The following is a 7,046-nucleotide window of genomic DNA, read 5'->3' as shown; positions in this document are numbered from 1 at the left end:
GGGAGCTTTAGCCACCAGGCCACCGGGCCACCCAATATTAGGTTAACATTAGTGTCATGATGTATTTTGTAATTACTAAGTGGACTTTTTTTTACATTTTATTGAGAGCATATCTTGTACAGACAGACATAATACAAATATATAGTATAACATTGTAGATAACAATAAGTACATACATAAATTATCACACCCACACACGTTGTTGGACACAGAAGAAGAAACCCGTCACAGACAAAACAAAAAAGAAAGACCATCAAGCACACTACACATCACTCAAGCCACCTATCAGTATATATAAGAAAAACACTTGAAATTATCACGTCTCACTTCTACATAGGTGTGACGTACAGCTGACAAAAAACAAACATACTCATGTAGGTGTAAGTACAAAAAACATCACACACATATATATTATTGTAAAAAGAAACGCACATTCCTAATAAATACCCCTTTCTTGGTAGTAAGTTATACAGAAGTATGTGTATCCGCCTGAGGTACACACACCTCCGCCTGAGGTACACACACCTCCGCCTGAGGTACACACACCTCCGCCTGAGGTACACACACCTCTGCCTGAGGTACACACACCTCTGCCTGAGGTACACACACCTCTGCCTGAGGTACACACACCTCCGCCTGAGGTACACACACCTCTGCCTGAGGTACACACACCTCTGCCTGAGGTACACACACCTCCGCCTGAGGTACACACACCTCCGCCAAATACACTGGCTACAATTACTAAATTATCATATTGTTGTACACATACATTGATATATCATCATGTAAAGTAAAGACTATCAAACAAAACAAGTTCACAGCACAGGCTTCCATAACCTAATGTGAACATATAAATAAAAATTACTCTATCACAACCTATTCACTGCACAAAAGAGTCAATGTGCAAAACAGAGGTGTATATAAGAGATACTAGCAAGTTGCAAATTCAATCTTTCCGACACTCCTTAATCCCCCCTCTTCCCCCCCGTTTAGGCAACCGCCCACTTTCTCTCGTCATACACATGACCCTGTCACACATTTTTCTAGCCCTACATAGCATATAACCTGTCACAGAGCGACAGTATCACAATCACTACAAACCTCACCCAAGCATCCTTACAGCATACACGCGTACATTACCTCTAAAAAAATATATACCTCCACCCTCTAACATAGGTGTGATGGTAAGTGACCAAGCATGTGTAAGGCTATATATACATAGAGAGTAATGCAGTCATCAACCCGTGGAACACGTAAGCAAAAGTATAAACCAAAAATCCCCACAACCAAACTGGATCGCACTTTTAATCCAGCTGTCATCACACTTACATCTTAACACCTACTAACCACACTGAACCATCCCTCGTTTACGTCTAAGCCATACGCCCATACCACACACACACACACAGGTGGAGAACTCACAAGAAACGATCAAGAGGTATGTGAGGAGCTCAACACGAGATTTAAGGAAGTATTTACAGTAGAGACAGGAAGGACTCTGGGACGACAGACCAGATGGGGACACCAGCAAGGAATACACCAACAAGTGTTGGACGACATACATACAGATGAGGAGGAGGTGAAGAAACTGCTAAGGGACATCGATACCTCAAAGGCAATGGGACCGGACAACATCTCCCCGTGGGTCCTTAGAGAGGGAGCAGATATGTTGTGCATGCCACTTACCACAATCTTCAACACGTCCCTGGAAACTGGGCAACTACCTGAGGTATGGAAGACGGCAAATGTAGTTTCCATTTTTAAAAAAAGGAGACAGAAAAGAGGCACTAAACTATAGACCTGTGTCATTGACGTGTATAGTATGCAAAATTATGGAGAAGATTATCAGGAGGAGAGTGGTGGAGCACCTGGAACGGAACAAGAGTATAAATGCCAACCAACACGGATTCATGGAAGGCAAATCCTGTGTCACAAACCTTCTGGAGTTTTATGATAAAATAACAGAAGTAAGACACGAGAGAGAGGGGTGGGTTGATTGCATCTTCTTGGACTGCAAGAAGGCCTTTGACACAGTTCCTCACAAGAGATTAGTGCAGAAGCTAGAGCATCAGGCGCATATAACAGGAAGGGCACTGCAATGGATCAGAGAATACCTGACAGGGAGACAACAACGAGTCATGGTACGTAATGATGTATCACAGTGGGCACCTGTGACGAGCGGGGTCCCACAGGGGTCGGTCCTAGGACCAGTGCTATTTTTGGTATATGTGAACGACATGATGGAAGGGTTAGACTCAGAAGTGTCCCTGTTTGCAGATGATGTGAAGTTAATGAGGAGAATTAAATCTGATGAGGACCAGGCAGGACTTCAAAGAGACCTGGACAGACTGGACACCTGGTCCAGCAAATGGCTTCTCGAATTTAATCCTGCCAAATGCAAAGTCATGAAGATAGGGGAAGGGCACAGAAGACCACAGACCGAGTATAGGCTAGGTGGCCAAAGACTGCAAACCTCACTCAAGAAAAAAGATCTTGGGGTGAGTATAACACCGAGCATGTCTCCGGAAGCACACATCAACCAGATAACTGCTGCAGCATATGGGCGCCTGGCAAACCTGAGAACAGCATTCCGATACCTTAGTAAGGAATCGTTCAAGACACTGTACACCGTGTATGTCAGGCCCATACTGGAGTATGCAGCACCTGTTTGGAACCCGCACTTGATAAAGCACGTCAAGAAACTAGAGAAAGTACAAAGGTTTGCGACAAGGTTATTTCCAGAGCTAAGGGGAATGTCCTATGAAGAAAGATTAAGGGAAATCGGCCTGACGACACTGGAGGACAGGAGGGTCAGGGGAGACATGATAACGACATATAAAATACTGCATGGAATAGACAAGGTGGACAAAGACAGGATGTTCCAGGGAGGGGACACAGAAACAAGAGGCCACAATTGAAAGTTGAAGACACAAATGAGTCAGAGAGATATTAGGAAGTATTTCTTCAGTCATAGAGTTGTAAGACGGTGGAATAGCTTAGAAAATGACCTAGTGGAGGCAGGAACCATACACAGTTTTAAGATGAGGTTTGATAAAGCTCATGGAGCGGGGAGAGAGAGGGCCCAGTAGCAACCGGTGAAGAGGCGGGGCCAGGAGCTAAGACTCGACCCCTGCAACCACAAACAGGTGAGTACAAATAGGTGAGTACACACACACACACACTCCCGACGGCGAGCCCATTGGAACCCTGATGACATTCTCAATCCTTGCCCCTGCCATGACAACCCCCCCCACTACAAAGCCAATAAGATCCCAACAGTTAAACCACGATAACCTGCGGGGAAGGCTCCCTCTCACCATGATCCACACATTCCCCTATTCCTGCAAACCATCCTATAGAAAGTAGCTGCCATTACCCATTTCCTCGCAACCCAATCCCCATTCCCACACATGCCCCATGACACTTACACAAAATCTACCATCAAATATGCCAATGCTCGTTGTGTACTCTCTGGCACCCTTCCCACATCCAAGACGAGCGCTCTCAGCACCGGTATGCACCCCTCCCACTTGCCTCACTATCCTACTCATCCAATCCCGAACATTCCCCAAACATTTGCAAAAATACACGCATGATATGCTGTATCCTCTCCACCACACACCCCACACCCACTCTCCTTCACTACTAGTCTCACCCGTAGAACCGATCCTGATGGCAAAATGCCATGCAGGAAACAGAACATAACCTCCTGCACCCAAGGCCTGAGCTTCAACTTACGAAAACGACACCAAATATCTCCCCATCCATACATGGGGCACATTCCCTCCGCCAGCACCACCACCCGGCTCCCAATCACTCTCGCCAACACCCCCACGCAGATCTTGCCAGGCTCCCATAGGACCATGAGGGTATGCAGCACCTCCTCACATTCCCTCAACTCTGCACCCACATACCACCTCTTTACTCCCTCATACAGAGGCTTTAACCCCCCACACCCCCCGACTCGTACATACTCCCTTCATAAGTAAACACATTTTACCCAACGCTGCAGATCCAATAACCCTAACCCCCCCTGACGTTCCAGCAGCATTACCACCTCCCTCCTCAGCCAATCTCACCCTGAACCCCATATAAACTTAAACACCCTCTTTAAGATTCTCGTAATTCCTTGCCCCGTTATGGGGTAAACTGCCACCACGTGCCAAACCTTACTGTATAGTAACGTGTTTACCATGATGGCTCTCTGCAACAATGTCAAATGGTACGGTCGCAAACTCCCCAATATATGCTTCACCCATTCCACAATACGATCGGAGTTCACCTCTCTCAACCACACTTGATCCTCCATAAACACTATTCCACATATTTTTAAGCTATCCACCACCCTCCACTTCACACCAGCAACCCAATCTCCCAGCCAGTTCCAATTTCCCAGTCTTAATAAGCATGATTTCTCCACATTAACCCTCATCCCCATAGCCTCCCCAAACGTACGAATGACCTCTCCCATCTCTCTCAAACTCTTTCCCTCCCACACGAGTACCATCATGTCGTCGACGTATCCTACGATCCCCAGCCCACACCCCACCTCCCCTGTCCCCACCCCCCACAGATACGTGCCTCAATGAATCTGTAAAATGGGTCCTGAACAGAGGCAAACAGGATTTAAGAAAGTGGACATCCTTGCCTGAGGCCCCGCCCCATACATACCACTTCCCCTATGCAACCATTGATTTGCACACACACCCACACCCCTTAATACAATGTCTCCACCCACTCCACAACTTCCTCCCCAAATCCCTGCTTTAGAAGGATCTGCCACAATGCCTCCTGTTCCACATGGTCATATGCTCCCTGCCAATCCAAAGCAAGTAAGCCCCCCCTTTTCCCCCCCAAACCCTTCACAAACCCCTTAAGAAGTCCATGGCCCTTGAGCATAGACCTGCCAGGCAGCCCATATTGCCCTCCCAATATGACACACACCACGATGCATTTCAAGCGATTTCCCAGTAATTTTGCAAACAATTTATAATCCACACATAGTAAAGATATCGCCCGATAATCCTTTAGGGTATTCTGGACCTCTCCCTTTGGGACCAGAACAACCACCACTGTGGCTTGTAACTTTCCCAGCACCCCCTTCTCCTTCATGATATTCATTAACTCCACCAGGAATCCACACATTAACTTCCAATTCTGCAGGTAAAATTCACAGGGCAATCCATCTATCTCTGGAGCCTTTACCGTATGCATACTCACCAATGCCCACCAAACCTCGCTCTCATCTATCTCCCCACCCAGCGCTACTCGATCGCTATGCCCCAATGAATATGACACTAGCTCGCAGACGCTATGCAAAGCCTCACCTCCCACTGCACTACTCCCCAAATACTGCTCATACCATACATCAGCATAACCACTCATCCCCTCTGTCGTCCACAACACTTGCCCCTCACGATAACCCCCCACTTCAGAGTGGATGACTAGCCTACCAACCTCAGTGGCCTTCCGATAGCGCTGCTGACCCTGTAAAATACACACCGATGGTCGATCGCCCCACAACACCTCCTTAACCTCCCCTGCACATGCACCACATTAAAGCGTTCATTTTTCAGCTCACAAGTCCTTCCCTTCAACGTTTCTATCTCCTCCACAGGATATACTCCCCCGTGTCCACCTCTTCCATAGCAATCCCTCAACCTACCCTCTAGGTGGAAACATAAACACATATGCAGTTTAATGTGATCCTTTATTGACAATGTTTTGCCCACACAGTGGGCTTTTTCAAGTCACAAACAGATCTACCTGGGGTGGAAGGTACGTGAGTATTTATAGTCAGGTTCAGAATGTTGAGGTCAGGTGGAGAATGCTGCATCTGATGATCTACTGGGTGGGGTTATAGAGTCTAAATCTTGGGTAGCTTGGCAGGGGTATTGGACAAGTTGTGAGCAGACCTTCTGCAGTGTTCTATGTTCTTATGTGGGATAGCGATGAAGAAGTTTCTTGGCAAGTGGTTCAGCTATGTTATAGAAGCAATTGTTCTGGTTGAAATTGTTGGTTATAGAGATAAGCGATGATTCCAGGATTCTTCGGTATTGAGTGCTGTCTTCTGTGGCGATAAGTCTTGAGTTTCTGTAGTTAGTTAAATGGTTGTGTGAATTGCGATGTTGTACACAGGCATTCCTTGTATCGTCAGTTCTGCTTGCGTATTGGTGTTCTGAAATCCGTGTTTGGAGGTCTCTTGATGTTTCACCCACGTATAATTTGTTGCAGTCATGCAGAGGATGGAAGCTTGTCCTGTCTATTACTGGTGATGTCCTTGATGGTCGTGGTTGTGGAGGTAGATACTTGGAATGAGGTATTGGAAAAGATGTTGGAAACATGTTTGGCAATGGAGTTGGTGGGGAGGACTATTATCTCTTCTCGGCAGTGTCTTCTCTGGGTGTGTTGAAGATGTTTAATGCCTGCCGTCTGCAGTCTCTGATGAAGTGACGAGGATAGTGGAGTTTAGAAAATACTTGTTCAATTATAGTGCATTCTTTCTCAAGGAACTCATTGCTGCAGATTCTGAGTGCACGCAGGAAGAAGCCTATAATTACACCACATTTAGTTTTGGTGTCGTGGTGAGAGTAAAAGTGGAGAAGATCGTTTTGGTTGGTTGGTTTTCGATAGACTTTAAAACGAAGTTCATGGTCAGTTTTGCAGAGAAGAACATCAAGGAAAGGAAGAGTGTTGTCGACTTCTTCAAGTGTGAACTGGATTGAGGGCTCGGCCTGGTTGAGCTTGTCTTGGAGAGCTTGAACGTTGAAGAGCCTGGGAGTTATGAGGAGAATGTCGTCAACATAACGGAGCCAGGTGACAGTCGAAGGAATAATGGTGGAGAAACGCTAGGCTTCCAGATGTTCCATGTATAAGTTCGCCAGGACGGCACTGAGTGGCGAGCCCATGGGTAGACCAAAAGTCTGTTGAAAGAGGTGATTTTCGAAAGAGAAACACGTGAAGCCGACACATAGTTCAACGGGGTCAAAGAAATCGCTGGCTGGAATAGGAAGATCAAGTGAATCATCAACTTTTCTACCCTCTAG

Source organism: Cherax quadricarinatus, chromosome 76, assembly GCF_038502225.1.
Source record: "Cherax quadricarinatus isolate ZL_2023a chromosome 76, ASM3850222v1, whole genome shotgun sequence".
Classification (NCBI taxonomy): Eukaryota; Metazoa; Arthropoda; class Malacostraca; order Decapoda; family Parastacidae; genus Cherax; species Cherax quadricarinatus.
The sequence above is the reverse complement of the archived record's forward strand: the minus strand, read 5'-3'. Positions refer to the sequence as shown.